The 14,237-nt window shown below is 35.3% G+C and overlaps 1 long non-coding RNA gene and 2 other non-coding genes across 3 annotated transcripts in view; 2 read left to right on the top strand and 1 right to left on the bottom strand.

Annotated features, from left to right (window-relative positions):
- LOC148682196 (uncharacterized) overlaps positions 1–14,237 on the top strand; it is a 141,144-nt gene that overhangs the window by 59,929 nt on the left and 66,978 nt on the right. The window lies entirely within an intron of this gene.
- Positions 6,346–6,427, bottom strand: trnas-cga (transfer RNA serine (anticodon CGA)). Its single transcript has one exon. It is a non-coding gene; the product is annotated as a tRNA-Ser (tRNA).
- On the top strand, positions 8,107–8,188 carry trnas-gcu (transfer RNA serine (anticodon GCU)). Its single transcript has one exon. It is a non-coding gene; the product is annotated as a tRNA-Ser (tRNA).

The raw sequence follows: 14,237 nt of genomic DNA, 5'->3' as shown, positions 1-14,237 counted from the left end.
TTCCAGAGCCTTGGGGCCGCAACACCGAAAGCTCGATCACCCTTTGACTTGCAGCGAGACCGAGGGACAGACAAAAAAAACTGATCATGTGATCTTAAGAATCTGCGAGCTGTATATGGCCTAATAAGCTCGCTGACATAGGCCGGGGCAGAATTGTGCAAAGCTTTATAAGTGAAAAGAAGAATTTTAAAATCAACCCTTTATTTTATAGGTAGCCAGTGCAATGAGGCAAGGACAGGGGATATGATCTCTTTTCTTAGTTCCTGTTATTAATCTGGCGGCTGCATTTTGGACCAACTGTAGCCGAGAGAGTGTTGACTGAGCTAGGCCAATGTACAAAGAATTGCAGTAGTCTAACCGAGAGGAGATTAAAGCATGGGTTACGATTTCTAAATCTTTTTTTAGAAAGAAAGCGTTTAACTTTTGCCACCAATCTAAGCTGGAAGAAACTGCTCTTCACAACTGCATTTACATGTTTGTCAAACTGCAAGAGTGGATCAAAGATAACTCCGAGATTCTTGGCGTGATTGTGCAGATTGTCGTTTAGAGCTCCTAGCTGAGTTTTAATTGAATTGTTGGTAGCAGCAGGACCTAAAATTAACACTTCTGTTTTATTCTCATTTAGTTGCAGAGAGTTATTTGTCATCCAGGTCTTAATGTCGGTAAGGCATAGGAAAAGATTTTCTAATGATAAATCTTTTCCTAGTTTGATTGGAAAGTATAGTTGGAGATCATCAGCATAGCAGTGATAGCTTATTTTATGTTTGAGGAGTATTGAGCTTAAAGGAAGCATATAAAGAGAAAATAAAAGAGGGCCAAGAATAGATCCTTGTGGAACACCACAATGAATAGGTTTAGGTGGTGAAGTAAAGGATCCAATATTTACAGAAAAAGATCTCCCCTTTAGATATGAGGAGAACCACTGCAAGGCAAGGCCCTGAACCCCAACAACACACTCAAGTCGTCTCAATAATATGTTGTGATCTACGGTATCAAAAGCAGCGCTTAGGTCTAAAAGTATTAAAATCGCAGAAGATCCAGAATCCATGGAGAGTAAAATGTCATTTGTGACCTTTAGTAGTGCAGACTCAGTGTTGTGTTTTGCTCTAAAACCAGATTGGAAGGGGTCTAGAATATTAAAAATGTCCAGATATGAGGTCAATTGTGAAAGCACAATTTTCTCTAAAACCTTTGAGATAAATGAGAGCTTAGATATGGGCCTGTAGTGGTCAGGCACAGCGGGATCAAGATTAGGCCTCTTTAATAGAGGCTGTACAACAGCATGTTTGAAGACATCTGGAAAAACCCCGTTTATTAAGGAGCTGTTTATTAAGGCTAAGAGGGAGGGGCAGATTGTATCTAAAACCTCTTTAAAAAGACGGCAAGGCAGCACATCTGAAGGACAAAAGGTGAGTTTCATCTGAGAAATTGTATTAAGTAGCTGAGAAGAAGATACAGGCTGAAAATTTGTGAAACTGTTTGATGGAGGGACCGAATCAGAATGATCTATGTCGGTGGGAAAGAGGTGTGATTTAATATCTTGTATTTTCTGAGCAAAAAAGTCTGAGAACTTTATGCACGTCTCCAGATTGACAACAGGAACAGAGCACATAGTTGGATTAAGAACTTAATTAATAGTTTTAAAAAGGACTTTTGGCTTACTTGCACTTTTAGCAATCAAATTTGAAAAATATTTAGATTTAGCCTCACTGACCGAGTCTTGATATGAATTTAGGCAGTCTTTTAAAATCTGGTAGGAAACCTGAAGCCCATCCTTTTTCCACCTGCGCTCAGCCCTTCTGCACTCTTGCCTGAGAGTACGGGTAGATGAATTTAACCAGGGCTGAGGAATTGAACTAACCCTAGACCTCTTTGATTTAAGAGGAGCAACTTCATTTAAAGCAAAATCACAAGCAGAATTAAAGGTTTCAGCAAGTTGTTCAGTGTCTGAACAAGATGGCAAAGAAGCATTAGCATTTGAAAGAAAGTTGGTGTAAGAATTATAAAATTCAAGAGCAGAATTTTCGTGGAAAACACGAGAGAAAGAGACAGGTTGAGTAAGACATTTCGGCGATTTAAACTTAATCATTTGAATGATTTAACGTGTGTAGAATATGTTAAAAAAGAACTATTACAATATTTAAAACATAATAATAATGCAGAGGTGTCACCTAGTATCGATGGGACGCAGCTAAAAGCTGTTATGCGAGGTAAACTTATAATGTGGGGATCAAGAAAAAAAATGGAATTACATAAATAATCTAAATATACAACTTGAAGATTTAGAGACTAAATATGGTAAATATCCAGATATTTTTAATAATATCAAAGAAGTTAAAGTGGAACTCAATAAAATATTTGAGGGCGTGTCAGAATCCATACTTGCTAATTTAAGGACGGGAAAATCCGTTTTGCGCCATGGCGCATGGTCTAAAAGGGTTGAGTTTATTTTCTTAATGAGTTATAGGTGTGTTTTGAGAATAAACCAATGAGCGACTCATCTCCCATTACCTTTAAGAGCCAGTTGCGTCGCGTCATGAGCGCATTTGCATTTGCTATTTACATGACGTAAAGTAAGTTCACTTTCGCTTTTGCTCTCGTGGATAGGGAAACCTTTACGCTCAGACATCAATTAGCCTATAAATAATTAATTTTGTTTGTTAAGCACAAAAATTTGTTTTAAAACTCTATAACTCAGTTTAATAACTCAGTTCTAATTTCCAGCAAACAAATAATTTTAACATTGATAATCAAGTGTGTTAAAAAAACTGAGTTATTTCCAAATACACCTGCTGTGCCCCATACGGTCTAAAACCTGACAGGTGGACAAATCTAAGCTTGTTTTTAATCAAACAAATATAAACATGGATATAATAAATAATATTACTAATAATAACAACATTATACAAAAGCAAATTAAATGAACTGAAAAAGCCTCCCGAGATGAAGAAAGTATGAAGACTGTGGTTTTAAAATTCATGTAGGCTAAAAATTAATATGTTTTGTAATAATTTAATCATTTATATTTATATCCTATATATATATATCCTTATTATATATATCCTTAACATATTAAGGATATATATAATATTGCCTATATTATAATAGTATATATATATACTATTGCCTGGCGCACTTTGCGCCAGGCAATAGACCGACTTTGTTCTGGTCTAAAGAACAGACTATTTACAGTTTCTCAAAATAGCAACGCGCCAAAACACGCCTGCTTTTTTAGACCAGAATGCCTATAGGTGCACATACGAGCGCAAATGCATTTGCTATTTAAACAGTTTGGCGCAATGCCTCAAAATGACCCTTGCGCCGAGGTGAAAGTAGCAAATAGCAATTGCTTTGCGTCTTGTGCCACATTGCGCCGGGAGTATGATAGGGCCCTATGCATCTATATTAGCTAAACGATTATAGGACATTCTTTCAGACCTAATAGATACTTATCAAACAGGTTTTATAAAACAAAGACAAACATATGATAATATATGGCGAGCCCTTCACATAATAGATTATATAGCTCAAAACAAGATTAGCACTCTTCTAAGTAGCCTAGACGCAGAAGAAGCTTTCGATTCGATGAGTTGGGATTTTTTATATTTAGTTCTGCAACGATTTGGATTTGAGAATGACACTATACATTTTTAAAATCTTTATATTAAACTCCTACAGCTAGAATTAAAATAACTGTGGATATTTTCAGAACATATTATATTAGAGGATGTCGATAAAGGTGCCCATTAAGTCCTTCCTTATTTGCATTATTTGTTTTACCATTGGCACAACTAATCAGAGATTATACAGAAATAAGGGGAGTGAAAATTAAAGATGTAGAACATAAAATTTGTTTATATTGTGATGATGTGTTTCTGTTTCTTACATACCCAGAATTTAGTTCACTTAAGGTGATGTATTCTCTTGACAAATTTGGATTACATTCAGGATATAGATTAAATTTACTTAAAACACAAACTCTTTAATGCAACTATAACCCAGATGATAAAATACACAAGGATTATGCATTTAAATGGAACATACCTTCTATCAGATATCTTGGGAGTTCAAATCTCTGCAGACCTATCAGATATCTATAAAAATAAATGACTTTCCCATTACAGAAACTATAATAAAGGATTTGAACAGATGGCCCCTTCTATCTTTAGATCTATATAATCGAATAGAGAAAATAAAGATGAATATATTACCATGCCCACTTTTTCTCTTTAAAGCTTTACCAGTGGAGAAACCAAAAAGACAATTTGATGAATGGAAAAAACTAGTGTCTCGCTTCATTTGAAACGGAAAACATCATTAGATGTTTATTGTAAGGCAGCACAGCTTAGACACATAGTTTGTTGGTGCAATGACAAATACTGTGCAAAGTGGAAAGAATTTGAACAATTACTAATCCACTTACCTCTCCAATAATTATTAGGAGATAGAAACTTCTAACATACAGAATTGCATAAATTTAATTCCCTGACAAAGAGCTCTTTAGAAATTTGGTACAAAGAATTAAAGAATCCTAAATGTGAAAAACAAGCTAAGATATTAAGAGGGGTTGAACATGATATTCAATTTAAACCAGCAAAACTAGATCTAAAATTTAAACAATGGAGTTTGTAGGCCATAACATCCTTCTGTCTCAACACTACTGATAATGAATTAGAAAGTTTTCAACAACTTTCCAATATATATAACTTAGATAAACAAGACTTTTTCCGTTACCTTCAAGTTAGACACTACTTCAATAAAAGCATAAGAGATTCTGAAGACATAAAAACAACAGTAGTGCAGGTATTTATAGATGCTTACAAAAAGAAGGTTAATAAAAAAACTAGTATCAAGACTTTATTCCTGTCTGACATTAACAAAGAAACACTCAATAATGTATACAAAACATAAATGGGAAAGGGTAGCCAAATTAATACTAACAAATACCAAAAAATGGTGAATGCTGGAGAAAATTTGAAATTGTATTGGCAGATCATTTCCACATATTTAGGGGACTGTAATATTATACACAAGATTTAAATAAAGAGATAAATGCAATAATGAGATTGAATCTGGTATGTTATTTTAAAACTATGTACCTGGGAATTTACTCTGCAGAAATACCATAAAATGATGTGTATCTTCTTAACACACTACTAACAACTAGCAAAAAGAACATTACAAAAAAAAATGCTAAAGGAAGATCCTCCATCTGTAGGCGAATGGTATGATATTGTTAAAGAGGTGTATGACATGGAAGTACTGACATTTAACAAGCCTATAAAATTTCTGCATACTGGAGTAAATGGTTGAGAAGAAGCTTCTTGCTTTAAGCGGGGAGTCCCCAACAGGTTTCCATCACCTAAACAACTCAGCTACGACTACATGTACTGCCACGTCCTCATGGCTAGTACACGTGTTGTGCATCCAGATGAAACTTTTGGCAAGCGATTGCTCAACCGCAAAAGCTGTGGCTCCACAAGAAGGGTCTTATAAGGGTCCAAACGGGGACTTGAACCCTGTACCCTTAGATTGAAAGTATGATGCTCTACTGACTGAGCCATCCGGGCTCCATGGCAATGTTTTTAAGTAGACAAGGTTTAGAGTTGTGGTCGGCGCAGACCTTTACGGTACACAAAAATTTACCGTGACGTGGGGTTTAGGCTTGTGGTTGTTGTAGATGTTGCTAAAACACAACAGGTTACTGTGAGGTTGGGTTTATGGTTGTTGTAGGTGTAGACATCAGTAAAACAAAATAGTTTTACTCCATGTCATGTAGGAGATATTAAATAGATCAATGATAACTGCAGAAGGGGTTACTGTTGTTGTGGCAATGAATGGAGACTTAACAATTGAAAAGATTCCTTCCATGCCTTAGAAGCGTGACTTGATCAATGCTTATCTACACAGCATGCTGGCATCAAAGGTCCCGTTGCTCATATCGAATCACTAGTCTTCCACACTTTAGGAAACATAAACATTCAGGACATGCCATTAGCACAGCCTGCACTAAAAGGAGGCTGGAGATTACGGATGGCAACACAGAGTCCAACACCAATATCACCTTGAAAAATCTGCTGTGACCCAGATTCAAACTGGAGTTGCTGCGGCCAAAACGCAGAGTACTAACCATTATACGATCACGGCAAGCTATGGGACAACCACTGGACCTTCACTCTCTGTCAAATGTCTTTGAAAATGGAGGGCCTCCAGGGCAGTTAGGTACCATGGCTGCCGATTTATTTTTGTGGCTTTTGCCTACCATCACATCCATTTTCACAAGAAACAATGGAGTTGTTTACAATCAAGGAAGGTCGCAAATTAAAATACTGCACACTGACAGCACGTAGTCAGCAGGACTCGAACCTGCGCGGGGAGACCCCAATGGATTTCGAGTCCATCGCCTTAACCACTCGGCCACAACTACATGTACTGCCATGTCCTCATGGCTAGCACACGTGTGGTGTGGTGCATCCAGTTGAAACTTTAGGCAAGCAATAGCTCAACCGCAAAAGCTGTGGCTCCACAAAAAGGGTCTTATATGCCCAAACTGGGACTTGAACCCTGGACCCTCAGATTAAAAGTCTGATGCTCTACCGACTCAGCCATCCAGGCTCCATGGCTAAGCTTTTTAAGTAGGCAAGGTTTAGGGTTGTGGTCGGCGCAGACCTTTAGGGTACACAAAAGTTTACCGTGACGTGGGGTTTAGGCTTGTGGTTGGTGTAGATGTTGCTAAAACACAACAGGTTACTGTGAGGTTGGGTTTTTGATTGTTGTAGGTGTAGACATCAGTACAACACAATAGTTTGGACTCCATGTCATGTTGGAGACATTAAATAGATCAATAGCAACTGCAGAAGGTCTTTCTGTTGTTTTCTATAATTTCTTTCCATTCTTTTGGTCTATTTTTTTCAAGTTAGTAAATAGATTTTCAATAACTCTTGTCAAAGATAGAGAATAAATTGGAAATGCACAGCGATGAAGGAAGAGTGATAAACTTTAAAGAAAATCAATATGCTTTCAAAGATGGTATACTAAAAATGTTTTATTCTTGCTTATCTAAAGACGTGTTTGTTACACCCAAAGCAGGAGAGTACTGGAAAAGATTATATCCCAATATTGAAAAGAAGGAAATATGGCAAAATTTGAGAGCTTGGTGGAAAAGTCCAGTTTTAGAGAATTTTGATTACATTTTAAGACAAAACTGTTTATTAAGTGAAATTAGATTGTGTAAAATAGGTTCGGCAAATTGTCATTTTAGAATTATAAGGTTCTATCTGCGTTCTGAATGATTTTGTGATGTTGAGGTTAAAAGTTTTTGCATTCCATATATCAAACAATGTGTGTGTAGCATTTCTCTTTCATACATTGATCATTTGCATTTAGAGGACCCTTAAGGTCTCTGTCATGTCAGTTACTTTGCACTTGCGAATTGAAGTAAAAAACCCAAGTCATTTTCCGCTTGGAATTATGAGGTTCTATCTGCCAGATCATTCATTGAAGCTTTACTTTTCAAGAAATACAATCAAAAAATGTATAAGTTGGTGTTGTAACGATATTTTGATACTTGAGAAAGTTAAATTTTGGTTTCTATAACATTTATTTCATGTTTTAGGATGAATATTTTTCTTGTTTAAATTGAGCTTACAAAGCTGGGCTAAATATTTTTTCCAGTGCAGATGTTAGTTTTATCTAATGAATATGTTAATATTTATGACATTTTATGCTTTATATGAATTACTGAATTGTATTTATTGAATTATATGGCCTGTGAATTAAATTAAGTTTTTGCCCTTCAAGGCTTAATATTAAATTTAAAGACTTTAAAAGAAACAGACAATGACCAGATGAGTTTAATAAACACTGAATAGTGTTTCACTGACTACATGTAAACAAATAAATATATTTCACATTTAATATAGACATTTTTTAATATTGATATCTTTTTCAACAATATAAAATGTAACATTTCATTTCAATTTTGGTGACGCGTGCTTCCGTGGAAGGTGTTTTACTCGCACCTTCTTATCGTTTTGAAGGATGTTGTTGCAAAATTTAAAGTCATCTTTACTGAAAATAGCAGCAAATAGCAAATAGCAAATATGTGATGAGGTGGCCGAGTGGTTAAGGCGATGGACTGCTAATCCATTGTGCTCTGCACGCGTGGGTTCGAATCCCATCCTTGTCGCTTGTGTGTTCTGGCATTTGATAAAGCCAGGTGCTTCCTTGGAATTTTTTTTACTCACACCCTCTTAGCGTTTTGAAGGATGTTTTTGCAAAATTTAATGTCACCTTTTCTCAAAATAGCTGCAAATACATACATAAATGCCATAGTTGGGTGAGTGGTAAGATGGCAACATAGAACATACTCTCCTGGTCAATGTGTTGAAAAAGCCCTTATACTTTTACCAATTCAAGTGAGCTTTGCGCTAGACGACTTCAAAATAAATGGGGCAAAACCTAAAATGGGGAATTCAAAGTTAAAATTAAGCGAGGAGGAAAAGAAGACGAGGAATGATAATGACAAGTTAGGCCTACCTGAGAAAGAACATGGCGCCAAAACTTTGCGAGCAGTGAGAGCACTCAGCAGAGATATCTCCGAACTGAAGACAGATTTAAGAAAAGAATTCAGCCAATTCAAAGAAGAGTTCATAAAGGATATGAAAACAGAAGTGGACAAGCTGAAAAGCGACATAAACTAGAAGCTAGAAGACATCACCGAAGATATTCAGTCACATGGCACAAGACTGAATGAAGCAGAGGAGCGAATAAACTGAACTCGAGTCGGCAAACCTTGAACTAAAAGACGCCTTACTGCACACCTTGAAAGAGCAAAAAATTATGCAGAATAAGGTCACAGATCTTGAGGGCCAATCACGACAAAATAATATTCGAATATACGGTATTAAAGAAGGAGCAGAAGGGACGTCCATGATTAATTTCATCACAAACTGAGCTCTCACTGGACTCCGATTTAGACCTGCAGGTACAGAGAGCACACAGATCTCTCAGTCCTAGACCTCAAAATAATAATACTTCAAGATTGATTATAATCAATTTCCTGCAGTACAGCACTAAAGATAAGATCTTGCAAGCTGCCTGGGCAAAAGAACCGCAACACGATGGCAAGCCGATTTTCTTTGCGCACGATTTCCCCATGGAGATTAATACAAAACTGAAGGAATATAAAGAAGTGAAAAATGTCCTCAAGGAGATCAAAATCCGATTTCAGACACCCTACCCAGCCAAGATGCGAATACACTGGGAGACAGGACCACAACTTTACGAAAGTGCGGCTGAAGCTACGAAAGATTTGAATAAGAGAGGATATACGGTGGATCTGATGATGACTCAGCAGGTATCCGAAGACCCCCGGTGTCGATGGTAAGAAAGACTGACACGCCGTACCCAGTGGCTAAGAGCTGGACGGATCGCTCCTGATCGTGTTCGGGAAAGATTGAAGAGCTTTCAGAGACAAACACTGAATGAAGATTAACTGTTGAGAAACACCGCTGACTGTTAACGTTAAAGAGGTATGCGGAGGCACTGTTACGATACACAACTTACTAATAACACTATTTCAAACTACTTTATAAGTGCGAACTGACTTCGGCTGAAATACTTGAACTCTAACCATTCTACAATTTGTTTGAATATGTGTTCTTCTCGATTGAGTCATTTAAAAGGTAAAAACTACGTCGTTCTGGACTGAATATGTTTCATTTTGTATTTGAACAATCCTCATGATTCCTAGTTGGTTGGAATCCTTGAGTGGCTATAGAAATCATTTTGTTTAAAATAATATTTACTTAAGTTAATAATCTGAGTTAAAAAGAAAAAAAAAAGACAAGTGATTACATTGGTATGTTAGAAATGAGGGGCCCCTGCAAGAGGCAGGAATAAATCCTTCTCCCCAGGATTGGAGCTGGGTTTTGCTGGGTAAAACGTGGTCCACAACTTTAAAAGCCAATGTTCTTTTTTCTTTGTTTATTTTTATTATCATTTTTGTTAGTTTTAAAGGTTGCCAACTTAACTTTCTGAAATTACCATGCAAAGATATGTTAAAATTGCATCTTTAAATGTAAATGGGTTAAATAACCAAATTAAAAGGAGTAAGGTTATAGCCAAAATAAAACGTGAAAAAAATCAAATCATATTCTTGCAAGAAACACACCTTTCCCCATCTGAACGTAATAAACTTTAAAAAAATTGGATATACACAAACTTTCTATAGTTCTTTTAGGAAAAATAATAAAAAGGGAGTTTCAATATCAATACATAATTCTCTTAATTTTGAGTTGCTAAAAGAGATATCAGATAAAGAAGGCAGATATATTTTGCTTCAGGGAAAACTAAATGAACAATTAATCACTTTAGTAAATATCTATGCACCCCCTGGCAGTAAAACACTGTTCAATACAATTATCAACCTTTTGGCTATGGAAACTAAGGGAATAACAATATGTGCAGATGATTTCAATATAGTTCATAACCAACAAAAGCACACTTCCAATAATAAAAGAATTAAAACGGCTTAATTAAGAAGTTTTAAGAATTCATTGAAAGATCTTGGAGTATTAGATGTTTGGAGAAATCTTCACCCCTCAAAACGAGAATACTCCTATTATTCTTCACCTCATGCAGTTTACAGTAGGATTTTTTTATGTTTAGCAGGGACAGACACAGGCAAAATACAAGTATACTAGGGAAAACAGAAGTAGTGGCCCAAATTAAATCAGAAATTATACTTAGAGAATAATGATAATGGGGAAGTAAGTCCTATAATCTTATGGGATGCAGCTAAAGCTTTATTACGAGGCAGATTCAGCGTCTGCTGAACGTGACGTCTGCGTCTGCCGAACATGTCGTCTGCCACATTACTGTTCCGCTGCTTAAACGTGACGTCTGCGTCACGTCTGCGTCTGCTTCAAGGGTTTGCAGCACATTGCATACACTTATTCCTGCTTTATTATACCTATTCATTCTCTATCAGTGTTTTCACTTATCCACAGTTATGTTTCATTTGCAATTAAGTGCTTTTTACTTTTCTTATTTATAGCTTTTTATTCCAAATGGTAATATTTATACAAATGATATAAACATTTTGGTATGCCATATATGGTTATACCTATATTGCTTCTTTTATTGTGGTTACAGCTCATTGGTGTGTCTACAGTTTTGCAGCAGTGTGTGTGCACACCTGATAGCTGTGTTTAACCTATAGTTCATGTGTGTGCTCATTTGAAGGCCTTTGCTTTGAAATTGCAAGGAAATTCCATTATGAAAAATTTCAGTGTCAAAAGCATCCAAGTGTGTTTAGTGATTTGCAAATGACTGTGTGTAATGTTTTGCAAAAAGTGTGAAGCTGACAATGTGCTTACAGTTGTGCAGATCTAGCCTTGTGTTTTGCTCCACGAGTGTACGGTTTTGCTAATTGTAGGAAAAGTTTAATTTTAGTGTGTTAGCAATCATGAAAAACTAACTAGGTATTAGGTATAAACTATTAAATTTATCTTCAATAAATTTTTACAGTAGTATATATATTAGTTTTCAATAAATATGTTTTACAGGAGCTATAAATAAATAATCTTCAATAAATATGGAAGCCAATGTTGCAGTATGGAAGAGGAAGCAAGGAGGGGAGGAAGATTGGTAAACAGGAGACAGGGCATGGGATTTTTTATTTATATTGAAATGTATACATCACCAGAAAGCTGATTTGTTTTTACATTTGTTGTATGGTTTTTATTAGGATAGGGCAATATTTACCTTTCAGTCTATCACTGTTTGGTGAATACAGTATGTTCATGTACTTTATAGCAATATCTCTGAAACAAACCAAACCCAGATTATATCAGTATTAGTCAGTTAGAAATTATACGAGTGTTTAAGATTGATTACCGCAGTGTGTAAATGAAGCAAACGGATTTATCTTGAATGAGGCGTGTGTGTTCTGTACGGAGTTAAAATTGTGTTTTGTTATAGTGTTGTAAAGTTTTGGATGAAGTGTTTCATTTTGCATAAGTTCTGATGTGTTCTGTTGTTTGTGTGTATGGATGTGGAAATTGTGTGTAGTGTTTTGACAAAATTAGCCTTCATTTCAAAATTGTGCTTGAGCAATCAAAAAAAAAAAACTGTAAATGAACAATGACTCACTTACAGTTTTTTTTTTTTACACAAAATTACTTGTACTTCAGACACAATGACTACAACATGTGACTGATGTACCAACCTCCAGAACCAATTCTGCCAAACTACAAGCTGCTTTACACTCAAATTGCAGATTTAAAACACTTTTTTCAAAACACTACACACAATTCTCTGCATTTGGCACAATTTTCATGCAAAAAATCTCTTGTTTTAACAAGGAACACACTGTCATTCACAATTGTAAAGTCAGTTGTCCTACTTTGTATACTAACTCATCACATGAGTAAACACCTGTCACAAAGATTTGCAATTTAGAAATCAGAGCTCATCTGGTTCATAACTGGTTCACTGTCCACCCATGTTTTTATTTGTTTATCTCCTTCCATATTCTCCATTATTTAATCCTATTGAAGATTTTTTTTTCTGCTTGGGGATGGAAAGTGTATGACCGAAATCCACACAATTTACAGTTTTTCCCAATTGATTACACACATTTTCTGAAAGCATGCCTCATATTGTCAGAACTCTAGGGTGAAACCCTTCAATTCTCCTGCAAAATGAAACATTACATTCAAAACAATGTAATTTCTTTTCAACATGGTATTTTGTTTTTAAATGACGCACACAAACCATCACATCAATAGACATTTATAGGATCAGTTGAACACTGATGTGCTGATTGTAAAACACTATGACCACTATTTCTCCATTCATCATAATGACTTACTGTCAGCCTTTTTCGTTCAGTGTTACACTTACTACAGACATACATAGGCCTACAGAAGTGCATCATAAAATATTTCAGAATATTGTTTTTATACAAAACACACTGTACCACTTATATTTTACTGTATTTACCCAACAAAAACAGTGTACAGTGTTCATTCCAACCAACACAAAGGTGCACATAATGTGGTCTACATACCATCAACAGAAGGATTTACAGAATACAGTTACAGTAAAAAAATAAATAAATAAAGTGTGGATTTCGGTCATACACTTTCCATCCCCAAGCAGGAAAAAAAATCTTCAATGGGATTAAGGAATGGAGAATATGGAAGGAGATAAAAAAAAAAACATGGGTGGGCAGTGAACCAGTTATGAACCAGATGAGCTCTGATTTCTAAATTGCAATTCTGTCTGACAGGTGTTTACTCATGTGATGAGTTAGTATGCAAAGTAGGAAAACTGACTTTAGAATTGTGAATGACAGTGTGTTCCATGTAAAAACAAGAGATTTTCTGCATGAAAATTGTGCCAAATGCAGAGAATTGTGTCTAGTGTTTTAAAAAAGTGTGTTTTAAACCTGCAATATGGGTGTAAAGCAGGAATTGTGCTTGTAGTTCAGCAGAATTGGTTCTGAAGGTTGGTGCATCAGTCACATGTTATTGTCATTGTGTCTGAAGTACAAGTAATTGTGTGTAAACAATTGGGAAAAACTGTAATAGTGACAATCTGCCACCTACTGGCGATTTTAGTTTTCAGTTTAGATTTGACAATTAAAGCACATTTTCATTTTTTTTTATTTCAAATAACATTAGGCTATTCAACGTTTCAGGATTAAACATCACTGTTTGTGTTATTATTATGAAAGGTTCGGGTTTGGTTAATCTTAGGAAATGTTATTACAATTTAAAATAATGCTTTTCTATTTTAATATACTTTAAGTTTGTTTATGTGATGCCAAGTTTAAGTTTTTGACACTATTATGTCGGATGATCCTTCAGTGTATTGTCAAAGTTGTGATGTTAAATGTTTTTCTATGATATTTTTACAGGATTGATTGATTAAATTCTGGCAAATTATTATTCAAAATATAAATACTATCAACGTAACATTATTGCTGAATAAAAATATACATTTTCTTTCAAAAAAGAAAGAAAAAAAAAAGAATAATAAAATAAGTTATTTTTTCTATTCGTCAAGGAATCCTAATATTATGTTTTAAACGTAAAATGAAGAAGAAAGGTGCTTTAAAACAACACAATAATGGTTAATGTAATTTTCTATTTTTTCTAATATTTTACAGCAAAAGTATCAGATCTAACAGGCGATTGCAATTGACGAGTTGGTCATCACTGATATGC

Source organism: Danio rerio, chromosome 4, assembly GCF_052040795.2.
Source record: "Danio rerio strain M-AB ecotype USA chromosome 4, GRCz13ab, whole genome shotgun sequence".
Classification (NCBI taxonomy): domain Eukaryota; kingdom Metazoa; phylum Chordata; class Actinopteri; order Cypriniformes; family Danionidae; genus Danio; species Danio rerio.
This window is presented reverse-complemented; position numbering and strand designations above follow the sequence as displayed.